We start from the raw sequence: 15911 nt of genomic DNA on the forward strand, positions 1-15911 counted from the left end.
GCACCACCACCGGGTGGGCTCGAACCTCAAACCTTTCGGTGAACAGCCGATCGCGCCAGCCAATTGCGCCACGGAGACAGTCGTGCGTCACTCTCACCACCGTCAGAACATTTCTTCAGAACTATCAGCCCAAAGAAAATAAAGCGCCGCACCACCACCGGGTGGGCTCGAACCTCCAACCTTTAGGTTAACAGCGGATAGCGCTAGCCAATTGTGCCACGGAGACAGTTGTGCTCCACTCTCACCACCATCAGAACATATCTTCAAAGCTATCAGCCCAAAGAAAAAAAAGCGCCGCGCCACCACCGGGCGGGCTCGAACCTCAAACCTTTCGGTTAACAGCCGATCGCGCTAGCCAATTGCGCCACGGAGACAGTCCTGCTCCCCTCTCACCACCATCAGAACATATCTTCAAAGCAATCAGCCCATAGAAAAAAAAGCCCGCCCCACCACCGGGTTGGCTCGAACCTCCAACCTTTCGGTTAACGGCCGAACGTGCTAGCCTATTGCGCCACAGAGATTGTCGTGCTCGAGTCTCACCACTGTCAGAACATTTCTCCAAAGCTATCAGCGCAAAGAAAAAAAAGCGCCCCACCACCACCGGGTGTGCTCGAGGCTCCAACCTTTCGGTTAACAGCCGATCGCACTAGCCAATTGCGCCACGGAGACAGTCCTGCTCCACTCTCACCACCATCAGAACATATCTTAAAAGCTATCAGCCTAAAGAAAAAAAGCAACACACCACTCCCAGGAGGGCTCGAACCTCCAACCTTTCGGTCAACAGCAGATCGCGTTAGCTAATTGCGCGACGGACACAGTCGTGCTCCACTCTCAACACCATCAGAACATATCTTGAAAGCTATCAGCGAAAAGAAAAAAAAAGCGACAGACCGTCCCCGGGTGGGCTCAAACCTCCAACCTTTCGGTTAACCACCGATCGCGCTAGCCAATTGCGCCACGGAGACAGTCCTGCTTCCCTCTCACCACCATCAGAACATATCTTCAAAGCTATCAGTGCAAAGAAAAAAGCAACACGCCACTCCCGGGAGGGCTCGAAACTCCAGTTTTTCGGTTACCAGCCGAATGTGCTAGCCAATTGCGCCACGGAGACAGTCGTGCTCCACTCTCACCACCGTCAGAACATTTCTTTAGAGCTATCAGCCCAAAGAAAAAAGAGCGCCGCACCCCCACCGGGTGGGCTCGAACCTCCAACCTTTCGGTTAACAGCCGATCGCGCTAGCCAATTGCGCCACGAAGACAGTCGTGCTCCACTCTCACCACCATCAGAACATTTCTTCAGAGCTATGAGCCCAAAGAAAAAAAAGCAACACACCACTCCGGAGAGGGCTCGAACCTCCAACCTTTCGGTTAACAGCCGATCGCGCTAGCAAATTGCGCCACGGAGACAGTCCTGCTATACTCTCACCACCATCAGAACATGTCTTTAAAGTTATCGGCCCAAAAAAAGTGCCGCACCACCACCAGGTGGGCTCGAACCTCCAACTTTTCGGTTAAATGCCGAACGCGCTAGCCAATTGCGCCACGGAGACAGTCGTGCTCCACTCTCACCACCGTCAGAACATTTCTTCAGAGCTATCAGCCCAAAGAAAAAGAAGCGCCGCACCACCACCGGGTGGGCGAGAACCTCCAACCTTTCGGTCAACAGCAGACTGCGCTAGCCAATTGCGCCGCGGAGACAGTCGTGCTCCAGTCTCACCACCATCAGAACATATATTCAAAGCTATCAGCGCAAAGAAAAACGCGACACACCACTCCCGGGAGGGCCCGAACCTCCAACCTTTAGGTTAACAGCGGATAGCGCTAGCCAATTGGGCCACGGAGACAGTTGTGCTCCACTCTCACCACCATCAGAACATATCTTCAAAGCTATCAGCCCAAAGAAAAAAAAGCGCCGCACCACCACAGGGTGGGCTCGAACCTCAAACCTTTCGGTTAACAGCCGATCGTGCTAGCCAATTGCGCCACGGAGACAGTCCTGCTCCCCTCTCACCACCGTCAGAACATTTCTTCAGAACTATCAGCCCAAAGAAAATAAAGCGCCGCACCACCACCGGGTGGGCTCGAACCTCCTACCTTTAGGTTAACAGCGGATAGCGCTAGCCAATTGGGCCACGGAGACAGTTGTGCTCCACTCTCACCACCATCAGAACATATCTTCAAAGCTATCAGCGCAAAGAAAAAAGCAACACACCCCCCCCGGGTGGGCTCAAACCTCCAACTTTTCGGTTAACAGCCGATCGCGCTAGCCAATTGCGCCACGAAGACAGTCGTGCTCCACTCTCACCACCGTCAGAACATTTCTTCAGAGCTATCAGCCCAAAGAAAAAAAAGCAACACACCACTCCCGAGAGGGCTCGAACCTCCAACCTTTCGGTTAACTGCCGATCGCGCTAGCAAATTGCGCCACGGAGACAGTCCTGCTATACTCTCACCACCATCAGAACATGTCTTCAAAGTTATCGGCCCAAAAAAAAAGTGCCGCACCACCACCAGGTGGGCTCGAACATCCAACTTTTCGGTTAACTGCCGAACGCGCTAGCCAATTGCGCCACGGAGACAGTCGTGCTCCACTCTCACCACCGTCAGAACATTTCTTCAGAGCTATCAGCCCAAAGAAAAAGAAGTGCCGCACCACCACCGGGTAGGCGAGAACCTCCAACCTTTCGGTCAACAGCAGATCGCGCTAGCCAATTGCGCCGCGGGGACAGTCGTGCTTCACTCTCACCACCGTCAGAACATTTCTTCAGAGCTATCAGCCCAAAAAAAATAAAGCGCCGCACCACCACCGGGTGGGCTCGAACCTCAAACCTTTCGGTGAACAGCCGATCGCGCTAGCCAATTGCGCCACGGAGACAGTCGTGCTTCACTCTCACCACCGTCAGAACATTTCTTCAGAACTATCAGCCCAAAGAAAATAAAGCGCCGCACCACCACCGGGTGGGCTCGAACCTCCAACCTTTAGGTTAACAGCGGATAGCGCTAGCCAATTGGGCCACGGAGACAGTTGTGCTCCACTCTCACCACCATCAGAACTTATCTTCAAAGCTATCAGCCCAAAGAGAAAAAAGCGCCGCACCACCACCGGGTGGGCTCGAACCTCAAACCTTTCGGTGAACAGCCGATCGCGCTAGCCAATTGCGCCACGGAGACAGTCGTGCTTCACTCTCTCCACCGTCAGAACATTTCTTCAGAACTATCAGCCCAAAGAAAATAAAGCGCCGCACCACCACCGGGTGGGCTCGAACCTCCAACCTTTAGGTTAACAGCGGATAGCGCTAGCCAATTGGGCCACGGAGACAGTTGTGCTCCACTCTCACCACCATCAGAACATATCTTCAAAGCTATCAGCCCAAAGACAAAGAAAAAAAAGCGCCGCACCGCCACAGGGTGGGCTCGAACCTCCAACCTTTCGGTTAACAGCCGATCGCTCTAGCCAATTGCGCCACGGAGACAGTCCTGCTCCACTCTCACCACCATCAGAACATATCTTAAAAGCTATCAGCCTAAAGAAAAAAAAGCAACACACCACTCCCAGGAGGGCTCGAACCTCCAACCTTTCGGTCAACAGCAGATCGCGTTAGCTAATTGCGCGACGGAGACAGTCGTGCTCCACTCTCAACACCATCAGAACATATCTTGAAAGCTATCAGCGAAAAGAAAAAAAAGCGACACACCGTCCCCGGGTGGGCTCAAACCTCCAACCATTCGGTTAACCACCGATCGCGCTAGCCAATTGCGCCAGGGAGACAGTCCTGCTCCACTCTCACCACCATCAGAACATATCTTCAAAGCTATCAGTGCAAAGAAAAAAGCAACACACCACTCCCGGGAGGGCTCGAAACTCCAGTTTTTCGGTTACCAGCCGAATGTGCTAGCCAATTGCGCCACGGAGACAGTCGTGCTCCACTCTCACCACCGTCAGAACATTTCTTCAGAGCTATCAGCCCAAAGAAAAAAGAGCGCCGCACCCCCACCGGGTGGGCTCGAACCTCCAACCCTCCGGTTAACAGCCGATCGCGCTAGCCAATTGCGCCACGAAGACAGTCGTGCTCCACTCTCACCACCGTCAGAACATTTCTTCAGAGCTATCAGCCCAAAGAAAAAAAAGCAACACACCACTCCCGAGAGGGCTCGAACCTCCAACCTTTCGGTTAACAGCTGATCGCGCTAGCAAATTGCGCCACGGAGACAGTCCTGCTATACTCTCACAACCATCAGAACATGTCTTCAAAGTTATCGGCCCAAAAAAAAGTGCCGCACCACCACCAGGTGGGCTCGAACCTCCAACTTTTCGGTTAAATGCCGAACGCGCTAGCCAATTGCGCCACGGAGACAGTCGTATCCACTCTCACCACTGTCAGAACATTTCTTCAGAGCTATCAGCCCAAAGAAAAAGAAGCGCCGCACCACCACCGGGTGGGCGAGAACCTCCAACCTTTCGGTCAACAGCAGACTGCGCTAGCCAATTGCGCCGCGGAGACAGTCGTGCTCCAGTCTCACCACCATCAGAACATATTTTCAAAGCTATCAGCGCAAAGAAAAACGCGACACACCACTCCCGGGAGGGCTCGAAACTCCAATTTTTCGGTTAACAGCGGAATGTGCTAGCCAATTGCGCCAAGGAGACAGTCGTGCTCCAATCTCACCACCGCGAAAATATTTGTGCAAAGCTATCAGTGGAAAGAAAAAAAGTGCCGCACCACCACCTGGTGGGCTCGAAACTCCAATTTTTCGGTTAACAGCCAAACGTGCTAGCCAATTGCGCCACGGAGACAGTCGTCCTCCTCTCTCACCACCTTCAGAACATTTCTTCAGAGCTATCAGCCCAAAGAAAAAAAAGCGCCCCACCACCACCGGGTGGGCTCGGACCTCCAACCTTTCGGTGAACAGCCGATCGCGCTAGCCTATTGCGCCACCGAGACAGTCGTGCTTCACTCTCACCACCGTCAGAACATTTCTTCAGAGCTATCAGCCCAAAGAAAATAAAGCGCCGCACCTCCACCGGGTGGGCTCGAACCACCAACCTTTAGGTTAACAGCCGATCGTGCTAGCCAATTGCGCCACGGAGACAGTCCTGCTCCGCTCTCACCACCATCAGAACATATCTTCAAAGCAATCAGCCCATAGAAAAAAAAAGCAACACACCACTCCCAGGAGGGCTCGAACCTCCAACCTTTCGGTCAACAGCAGATCGCGTTAGCTAATTGCGCGACGGAGACAGTCGTGCTGCACTCTCAACACCATCAGAACATATCTTGAAAGCTATCAGCGAAAAGAAAAAAAAGCGACACACCGTCCCCAGGTGGGCTCAAACCTCCAACCTTTCGGTTAACCACCGATCGCGCTAGCCAATTGCGCCACGGAGACAGTCCTGCTCCATTCTCACCACCATCAGAACATATCTTCAAAGCTATCAGTGCAAAGAAAAAAGCAACACACCACTCCCGGGAGGGCTCGAAACTCCAGTTTTTTGGTTACCAGCCGAATGTGCTAGCCAATTGCGCCACGGAGACAGTCGTGCTCCACTCTCACCACCGTCAGAACATTTCTTCAGAGCTATCAGCCTAAAGAAAAAAGAGCGCCGCACCCCCACCGGGTGGGCTCGAACCTCCAACCTTTCGGTTATCAGCCGATCGCGCTAGCCCATTGCGCCACGAAGACAGTCGGGCTCCACTCTCACCACCATCAGAACATTTCTTCAGAGCTATCAGCCCAAAGAAAAAAAGCAACACACCACTCCCGAGAGGGCTCGAACCTCCAACCTTTCGGTTAACAGCCGGTCCCGCTAGCAAATTGCGCCACGGAGACAGTCCTGCTATACTCTCACCACCATCAGAACATGTCTTCAAAGTTATCGGCCCAAAAAAAAAAGTTCTGCACCACCACCAGGTGGGCTCGAACCTCCAACTTTTCGGTTAAATGCCGAACACGCTAGCCAATTGCGCCACGGAGACAGTCGTGCTCCACTCTCACCACCGTCAGAACATTTCTTCAGAGCTATCAGCCCAAAGAAAAAGAAGCGCCGCACCACCACCGGGTGGGCGAGAACCTCCAACCTTTCGGTGAACAGCAGACTGCACTAGCCAATTGCGCCGCGGGGACAGTCGTGCTCCAGTCTCACCACCGTCAGAACATTTCTTCAGAGCTATCAGCCCAAAGAAAAAAAAAGCAACACACCACTCCCGAGAGGGCTCGAACTTCCAACCTTTCGGTTATTAGCCGATCGCGCTAGCAAATTGCGCCACGGAGACAGTCGTGCTCCACTCTCACCACCATCAGAACATATCTTCAAAGCAATCAGCCCATAGAAAAAAAAGCCCGCACCACCACCAGGTGGGCTCGAACCTTCAACCTTTCGGTTAACGGCCGAACGTGCTAGCCAAGTGTGCCACGGAGATTGTCGTGCTCCACTCTCACCACCATCAGAACATATCTTCAATGCTATCAGCCTAATGAAAAAAAAGCAACACACCACTCCCGGGAGGGCTCGAACCTCCAACCTTTCAGTTAACAGCCGATCACGCTAGCCAATTGCGCCACGGAGACAGTAGTGCTCCAATCTCACCACCGTCAGAACATGTCTCCAAAGCTATCAACGCAAAGAAAAAGGCAACACAACACTCCCGGGAGGGCTCGAACCACCAACATTTCGGTTAACAGCCGATCGCGCTAGCAAATTGCGCCACAGAGACAGTCGTGCTCCACTCTCACCACCGTCAGAACATTTCTTCAGAGCTATCAGCCCAAAGAAAAAGAAGCGCCGCACCACCACCGGTTGGGCTCGAACCTCCAACCTTTCGGTCAGCAGCAGATCGCGTTAGCCAATTGCGCGACGGAGACAGTCGTGCTCCACTCTCAACACCATCAGAACATATCTTCAAAGCTATCTGCGAAAATAAAAAAAAGCGACACACCGTCCCTGGGTGGGCTCAAACCTCCAACCTCTCGGTTAACAGCCGATCGCGCTAGCCAATTGCGCCACGGAGACAGGCCTGCTCCACTCTCACCACCATCAAAACGTTTCTTCAGAGCTATCAGCCCAAAGAAAAAGAAGCGCCGCACTACCACCGGGTGGGAGAGAACCTCCAACCTTTCGGTCAACAGCAGATTGCGCTAGCCAATTGCGCCGCGGAGACAGTCGTGCTCCAGTCTCACCACCATCAGAACATATTTTCAAAGCTATCAGCGCAAAGAAAAACGCGACACACCACTCCCGGGAGGGCTCAAAACTCCAATTTTTCGGTTAACAGCCGAATGTGCTAGCCAATTGCGCCACGGAGACAGTCGTGCTCCAATCTCACCACCGCGAGAACATTTCTGCAAAGCTATCAGTGGAAAAAAAAAGTGCCGCACCACCACCGGGTGGGCTCGAAACTCCAATTTTTCGGTTGACAGCCGAACGTGCTAGCCAATTCCGCCACGGAGATAGTCATGCTCCAATCTCACCACCGTCAGAACATTTCTCCAAAGCTATCAGCGCAAAGAAAAAAAAGCGCCCCACCACCACCGGGTGTGCTCGAGCCTCCAACCTTTCGGTTAACAGCCGATCGCACTAGCCAATTGTGCCACGGAGACAGTCCTGCTCCACTCTCACCACCATCAGAACATATCTTCAAAGCTATCAGCCCAAAGAAAAAGAAAAAAAAAGCGCCGCACCACCACCGGGTGGGCTCGAATCTCCAACCTTTCGGTTAACAGCCGATCGCTCTAGCCAATTGCGCCACGGAGACAGTCCTGCTCCACTCTCACCACCATCAGAACATATCTTAAAAGCTATCAGCCTAAAGAAAAAAAAGCAACACACCACTCCCAGGAGGGCTCGAACCTCCAACCTTTCGGTCAACAGCAGATCGCGTTAGCTAATTGCGCGACGGAGACAGTCGTGCTGCACTCTCAACACCATCAGAACATATCTTGAAAGCTATCAGCGAAAAGAAAAAAAAGCGACACACCGTCCCCAGGTGGGCTCAAACCTCCAACCTTTCGGTTAACCACCGATCGCGCTAGCCAATTGCGCCACGGAGACAGTCCTGCTCCACTCTCACCACCATCAGAACATATCTTCAAAGCTATCAGTGCAAAGAAAAAAGCAACACACCAATCCCGGGAGGGCTCGAAACTCCAGTTTTTTGGTTACCAGCCGAATGTGCTAGCCAATTGCGCCACGGAGACAGTCGTGCTCCACTCTCACCACCGCCAGAACATTTCTTCAGAGCTATCAGCCCAAAGAAAAAAGAGCGCCGCACCCCCACCGGGTGGGCTCGAACCTCCAACCTTTCGGTTAACAGCCGATCGCGCTAGCCCATTGCGCCACGAAGACAGTCGGGCTCCACTCTCACCACCATCAGAACATTTCTTCAGAGCTATCAGCCCAAAGAAAAAAAGCAACACACCACTCCCGAGAGGGCTCGAACCTCCAACCTTTCGGTTAACAGCCGATCGCGCTAGCAAATTGCGCCACGGAGACAGTCCTGCTATACTCTCACCACCATCAGAACATGTCTTCAAAGTTATCGGCCCAAAAAAAAGTTCCGCACCACCACCAGGTGGGCTCGAACCTCCAACTTTTCGGTTAAATGCCGAACACGCTAGCCAATTGCGCCACGGAGACAGTCGTGCTCCACTCTCACCACCGTCAGAACATTTCTTCAGAGCTATCAGCCCAAAGAAAAAGAAAGGCCGCACCACCACCGGGTGGGCGAGAAACTCCAACCTTTCGGTCAACAGCAGACTGCACTAGCCAATTGCGCCGCGGAGACAGTCGTGCTCCAGTCTCACCACCATCAGAACATATTTTCAAAGCTATCAGCGCAAAGAAAAACGCGACACACCACTCCCGGGAGGGCTCGAACCTCCAACTTTTCAGTTAACAGCCGATCGCGCTAGCCAATTGCGTCACGGAGACAGTCGTGCTCCAATCTCACCACTGTCAGAACATATCTTCAAAGCTATCAGCCCAAAGAAATAAAGCGCCGCACCACCACCGAGTGGGCTCGAACCTCCAACCTTTAGGTTAACAGCAGATAGCGCTAGCCAATTGGGCCACGGAGACAGTCGTGCTCCACTCTCACCACCATCAGAACATATCTTCAAAGGAATCAGCCCAAAGAAAAAAAAGCGCCGCACCCCCACCGGGTGGGCTCGAACCTCCAACCTTTCGGTTAACAGCCGATCGCGCTAGCCAATTGCGCCACGAAGACAGTCGTGCTCCACTCTCACCACCGTCAGAACATTTCTTCAGAGCTATCAGCCCAAAGAAAAAAAAGCAACACCCCACTCCCGAGAGGGCTCGAACTTCCAACCTTTCGGTTATTAGCCGATCGCGCTAGCAAATTGCGCCACGGAGACAGTCGTGCTCCACTCTCACCACCATCAGAACATACCTTCAAAGCAATCAGCCCATAGAAAAAAAAGCCCGCACCACCACCAGGTGGGCTCGAACCTTCAACCTTTCAGTTAACAGCCGATCGCGCTAGCCAATTGCGCCACGGAGACAGTCGTGCTCCAATCTCACCACTGTCAGAACATATCTTCAAAGCTATCAGCCCAAAGAAATAAAGCGCCGCACCACCACCGAGTGGGCTCGAACCTCCAACCTTTAGGTTAACAGCAGATAGCGCTAGCCAATTGCGCCACGGAGACAGTCGTCCTCCTCTCTCACCACCGTCAGAACATTTCTTCAGAGCTATCAGCCCAAAGAAAAAAAAGCGCCCCACCACCACCGGGTGGGCTCGGACCTCCAACCTTTCGGTGAACAGCCGATCGCGCTAGCCTATTGCGCCACCGAGACAGTCGTGCTTCACTCTCACCACCGTCAGAACATTTCTTCAGAGCTATCAGCCCAAAGAAAATAAAGCGCCGCACCTCCACCGGGTGGGCTCGAACCACCAACCTTTAGGTTAACAGCCGATCGTGCTAGCCAATTGCGCCACGGAGACAGTCCTGCTCCGCTCTCACCACCATCAGAACATATCTTCAAAGCAATCAGCCCATAGAAAAAAAAAGCAACACACCACTCCCAGGAGGGCTCGAACCTCCAACCTTTCGGTCAACAGCAGATCGCGTTAGCTAATTGCGCGACGGAGACAGTCGTGCTGCACTCTCAACACCATCAGAACATATCTTGAAAGCTATCAGCGAAAAGAAAAAAAAGCGACACACCGTCCCCAGGTGGGCTCAAACCTCCAACCTTTCGGTTAACCACCGATCGCGATAGCCAATTGCGCCACGGAGACAGTCCTGCTCCATTCTCACCACCATCAGAACATATCTTCAAAGCTATCAGTGCAAAGAAAAAAGCAACACACCACTCCCGGGAGGGCTCGAAACTCCAGTTTTTTGGTTACCAGCCGAATGTGCTAGCCAATTGCGCCACGGAGACAGTCGTGCTCCACTCTCACCACCGTCAGAACATTTCTTCAGAGCTATCAGCCTAAAGAAAAAAGAGCGCCGCACCCCCACCGGGTGGGCTCGAACCTCCAACCTTTCGGTTAACAGCCGATCGCGCTAGCCCATTGCGCCACGAAGACAGTCGGGCTCCACTCTCACCACCATCAGAACATTTCTTCAGAGCTATCAGCCCAAAGAAAAAAAGCAACACACCACTCCCGAGAGGGCTCGAACCTCCAACCTTTCGGTTAACAGCCGGTCCCGCTAGCAAATTGCGCCACGGAGACAGTCCTGCTATACTCTCACCACCATCAGAACATGTCTTCAAAGTTATCGGCCCAAAAAAAAAGTTCTGCACCACCACCAGGTGGGCTCGAACCTCCAACTTTTCGGTTAAATGCCGAACGCGCTAGCCAATTGCGCCACGGAGACAGTCGTGCTCCACTCTCACCACCGTCAGAACATTTCTTCAGAGCTATCAGCCCAAAGAAAAAGAAGCGCCGCACCACCACCGGGTGGGCGAGAACCTCCAACCTTTCGGTGAACAGCAGACTGCACTAGCCAATTGCGCCGCGGGGACAGTCGTGCTCCAGTCTCACCACCGTCAGAACATTTCTTCAGAGCTATCAGCCCAAAGAAAAAAAAGCAACACACCACTCCCGAGAGGGCTCGAACTTCCAACCTTTCGGTTATTAGCCGATCGCGCTAGCAAATTGCGCCACGGAGACAGTCGTGCTCCACTCTCACCACCATCAGAACATATCTTCAAAGCAATCAGCCCATAGAAAAAAAAGCCCGCACCACCACCAGGTGGGCTCGAACCTTCAACCTTTCGGTTAACGGCCGAACGTGCTAGCCAAGTGTGCCACGGAGATTGTCGTGCTCCACTCTCACCACCATCAGAACATATCTTCAATGCTATCAGCCTAATGAAAAAAAAGCAACACACCACTCCCGGGAGGGCTCGAACCTCCAACCTTTCAGTTAACAGCCGATCACGCTAGCCAATTGCGCCACGGAGACAGTAGTGCTCCAATCTCACCACCGTCAGAACATGTCTCCAAAGCTATCAACGCAAAGAAAAAGGCAACACAACACTCCCGGGAGGGCTCGAACCACCAACATTTCGGTTAACAGCCGATCGCGCTAGCAAATTGCGCCACAGAGACAGTCGTGCTCCACTCTCACCACCGTCAGAACATTTCTTCAGAGCTATCAGCCCAAAGAAAAAGAAGCGCCGCACCACCACCGGTTGGGCTCGAACCTCCAACCTTTCGGTCAGCAGCAGATCGCGTTAGCCAATTGCGCGACGGAGACAGTCGTGCTCCACTCTCAACACCATCAGAACATATCTTCAAAGCTATCTGCGAAAATAAAAAAAAGCGACACACCGTCCCTGGGTGGGCTCAAACCTCCAACCTCTCGGTTAACAGCCGATCGCGCTAGCCAATTGCGCCACGGAGACAGGCCTGCTCCACTCTCACCACCATCAAAACGTTTCTTCAGAGCTATCAGCCCAAAGAAAAAGAAGCGCCGCACCACCACCGGGTGGGAGAGAACCTCCAACCTTTCGGTCAACAGCAGATTGCGCTAGCCAATTGCGCCGCGGAGACAGTCGTGCTCCAGTCTCACCACCATCAGAACATATTTTCAAAGCTATCAGCGCAAAGAAAAACGCGACACACCACTCCCGGGAGGGCTCAAAACTCCAATTTTTCGGTTAACAGCCGAATGTGCTAGCCAATTGCGCCACGGAGACAGTCGTGCTCCAATCTCACCACCGCGAGAACATTTCTGCAAAGCTATCAGTGGAAAAAAAAAGTGCCGCACCACCACCGGGTGGGCTCGAAACTCCAATTTTTCGGTTGACAGCCGAACGTGCTAGCCAATTCCGCCACGGAGATAGTCATGCTCCAATCTCACCACCGTCAGAACATTTCTCCAAAGCTATCAGCGCAAAGAAAAAAAAGCGCCCCACCACCACCGGGTGTGCTCGAGCCTCCAACCTTTCGGTTAACAGCCGATCGCACTAGCCAATTGTGCCACGGAGACAGTCCTGTTCCACTCTCACCACCATCAGAACATATCTTAAAAGCTATCAGCCCAAAGAAAAAGAAAAAAAAGCGCCGCACCACCACCGGGTGGGCTCGAATCTCCAACCTTTCGGTTAACAGCCGATCGCTCTAGCCAATTGCGCCACGGAGACAGTCCTGCTCCACTCTCACCACCATCAGAACATATCTTAAAAGCTATCAGCCTAAAGAAAAAAAAGCAACACACCACTCCCAGGAGGGCTCGAACCTCCAACCTTTCGGTCAACAGCAGATCGCGTTAGCTAATTGCGCGACGGAGACAGTCGTGCTGCACTCTCAACACCATCAGAACATATCTTGAAAGCTATCAGCGAAAAGAAAAAAAAGCGACACACCGTCCCCAGGTGGGCTCAAACCTCCAACCTTTCGGTTAACCACCGATCGCGCTAGCCAATTGCGCCACGGAGACAGTCCTGCTCCACTCTCACCACCATCAGAACATATCTTCAAAGCTATCAGTGCAAAGAAAAAAGCAACACACCAATCCCGGGAGGGCTCGAAACTCCAGTTTTTTGGTTACCAGCCGAATGTGCTAGCCAATTGCGCCACGGAGACAGTCGTGCTCCACTCTCAACACCGCCAGAACATTTCTTCAGAGCTATCAGCCCAAAGAAAAAAGAGCGCCGCACCCCCACCGGGTGGGCTCGAACCTCCAACCTTTCGGTTAACAGCCGATCGCGCTAGCCCATTGCGCCACGAAGACAGTCGGGCTCCACTCTCACCACCATCAGAACATTTCTTCAGAGCTATCAGCCCAAAGAAAAAAAGCAACACACCACTCCCGAGAGGGCTCGAACCTCCAACCTTTCGGTTAACAGCCGATCGCGCTAGCAAATTGCGCCACGGAGACAGTCCTGCTATACTCTCACCACCATCAGAACATGTCTTCAAAGTTATCGGCCCAAAAAAAAGTTCCGCACCACCACCAGGTGGGCTCGAACCTCCAACTTTTCGGTTAAATGCCGAACACGCTAGCCAATTGCGCCACGGAGACAGTCGTGCTCCACTCTCACCACCGTCAGAACATTTCTTCAGAGCTATCAGCCCAAAGAAAAAGAAAGGCCGCACCACCACCGGGTGGGCGAGAAACTCCAACCTTTCGGTCAACAGCAGACTGCACTAGCCAATTGCGCCGCGGAGACAGTCGTGCTCCAGTCTCACCACCATCAGAACATATTTTCAAAGCTATCAGCGCAAAGAAAAACGCGACACACCACTCCCGGGAGGGCTCGAACCTCCAACTTTTCAGTTAACAGCCGATCGCGCTAGCCAATTGCGCCACGGAGACAGTCGTGCTCCAATCTCACCACTGTCAGAACATATCTTCAAAGCTATCAGCCCAAAGAAATAAAGCGCCGCACCACCACCGAGTGGGCTCGAACCTCCAACCTTTAGGTTAACAGCAGATAGCGCTAGCCAATTGGGCCACGGAGACAGTCGTGCTCCACTCTCACCACCATCAGAACATATCTTCAAAGGAATCAGCCCAAAGAAAAAAAAGCGCCGCACCCCCACCGGGTGGGCTCGAACCTCCAACCTTTCGGTTAACAGCCGATCGCGCTAGCCAATTGCGCCACGAAGACAGTCGTGCTCCACTCTCACCACCGTCAGAACATTTCTTCAGAGCTATCAGCCCAAAGAAAAAAAAGCAACACCCCACTCCCGAGAGGGCTCGAACTTCCAACCTTTCGGTTATTAGCCGATCGCGCTAGCAAATTGCGCCACGGAGACAGTCGTGCTCCACTCTCACCACCATCAGAACATACCTTCAAAGCAATCAGCCCATAGAAAAAAAAGCCCGCACCACCACCAGGTGGGCTCGAACCTTCAACCTTTCGGTTAACGGCCGAACGTGCTAGCCAATTGTGCCATGGAGATTGTCGTGCTCGAGTCTCACCACCGTCAGAATCTTTCTTTAAAGCTATCAGCGCAAAGAAAAAAAAGCGCCGCACCGCCACCGGGTGGGCTCGAACCTCCAACCTTTTGTTTAACAGCCGATCGTTCTAGCCAATAGCGCCACCGAGACAGTCCTGCTCCGCTCTCACCACCATCAGAACATATCTTCAATGCTATCAGCCTAAAGAAAAAAAAGCAACACACCACTCCCGGGAGGGCTCGAACCTCCAACCTTTCAGTTAACAGCCGATCACGCTAGCCAATTGCGCCACGGAGACAGTAGTGCTCCAATCTCACCACCGTCAGAACATGTCTCCAAAGCTATCAACGCAAAGAAAAAGGCAACACACCACTCCCGGGAGGGCTCGAACCACCAACAATTCGGTTAACAGCCGATCGCGCTAGCAAATTGCGCCACAGAGACAGTCGTGCTCCACTCTCACCACCGTCAGAACATTTCTTCAGAGCTATCAGCCCAAAGAAAAAAGAAGCGCCGCACCACCACCGGTTGGGCTCGAACCTCCAACCTTTCGGTCAGCAGCAGATCGCGTTAGCCAATTGCGCGACGGAGACAGTCGTGCTCCACTCTCAACACCATCAGAACATATCTTCAAAGCTATCTGCGAAAATAAAAAAAAGCGACACACCGTCCCCGGGTGGGCTCAAACCTCCAACCTCTCGGTTAACAGCCGATCGCGATAGCCAATTGCGCCACGGAGACAGTCCTGCTCCACTCTCACCACCATCAAAACGTTTCTTCAGAGCTATCAGCCCAAAGAAAAAGAAGCGCCGCACCACCACCGGGTGGGCGAGAACCTCCAACCTTTCGGTCAACGGCAGATTGCACTAGCCAATTGCGCCGCGGAGACAGTCGTGCTCCAGTCTCACCACCATCAGAAAATATTTTCAAAGCTATCAGCGCAAAGAAAAACGCGACACACCACTCCCGGGAGGGCTCAAAACTCCAATTTTTCGGTTAACAGCCGAATGTGCTAGCCAATTGCGCCAAGGAGACAGTCGTGCTCCAATCTCACCACCGCGAGAACATTTCTGCAAAGCTATCAGTGGAAAGAAAAAAAAGTGCCGCACCACCACCTGGTGGGCTCGAAACTCCAATTTTTCGGTTAACAGCCAAACGTGCTAGCCAATTGCGCCACGGAGACAGTCGTCCGTCACTCTCACCACCGTCAGAACATTTCTTCAGAGCTATCAGCTCAAAGAAAAAAAAGCGCCCCACCACCACCGGGTGGGCTCGGACCTCCAACCTTTCGGTGAACAGCCGATCGCGCTAGCCTATTGCGCCACGGAGACAGTCGTGCTTCACTCTCACCACCGTCAGAACATTTCTTCAGAGCTATCAGCCCAAAGAAAATAAAGCGCCGCACCACCACCGGGTGGGCTCGAACCTCCAACCTTTAGGTTAACAGCGGATAGCGCTAGCCAATTGGGCCACGGAGACAGTTGTGCTCCACTCTCACCACCATCAGAACATATCTTCAAAGCTATCAGCCC

This window comes from Rhipicephalus microplus, unplaced genomic scaffold (genome assembly GCF_043290135.1).
Source record: "Rhipicephalus microplus isolate Deutch F79 unplaced genomic scaffold, USDA_Rmic scaffold_59, whole genome shotgun sequence".
Taxonomy (NCBI): domain Eukaryota; kingdom Metazoa; phylum Arthropoda; class Arachnida; order Ixodida; family Ixodidae; genus Rhipicephalus; species Rhipicephalus microplus.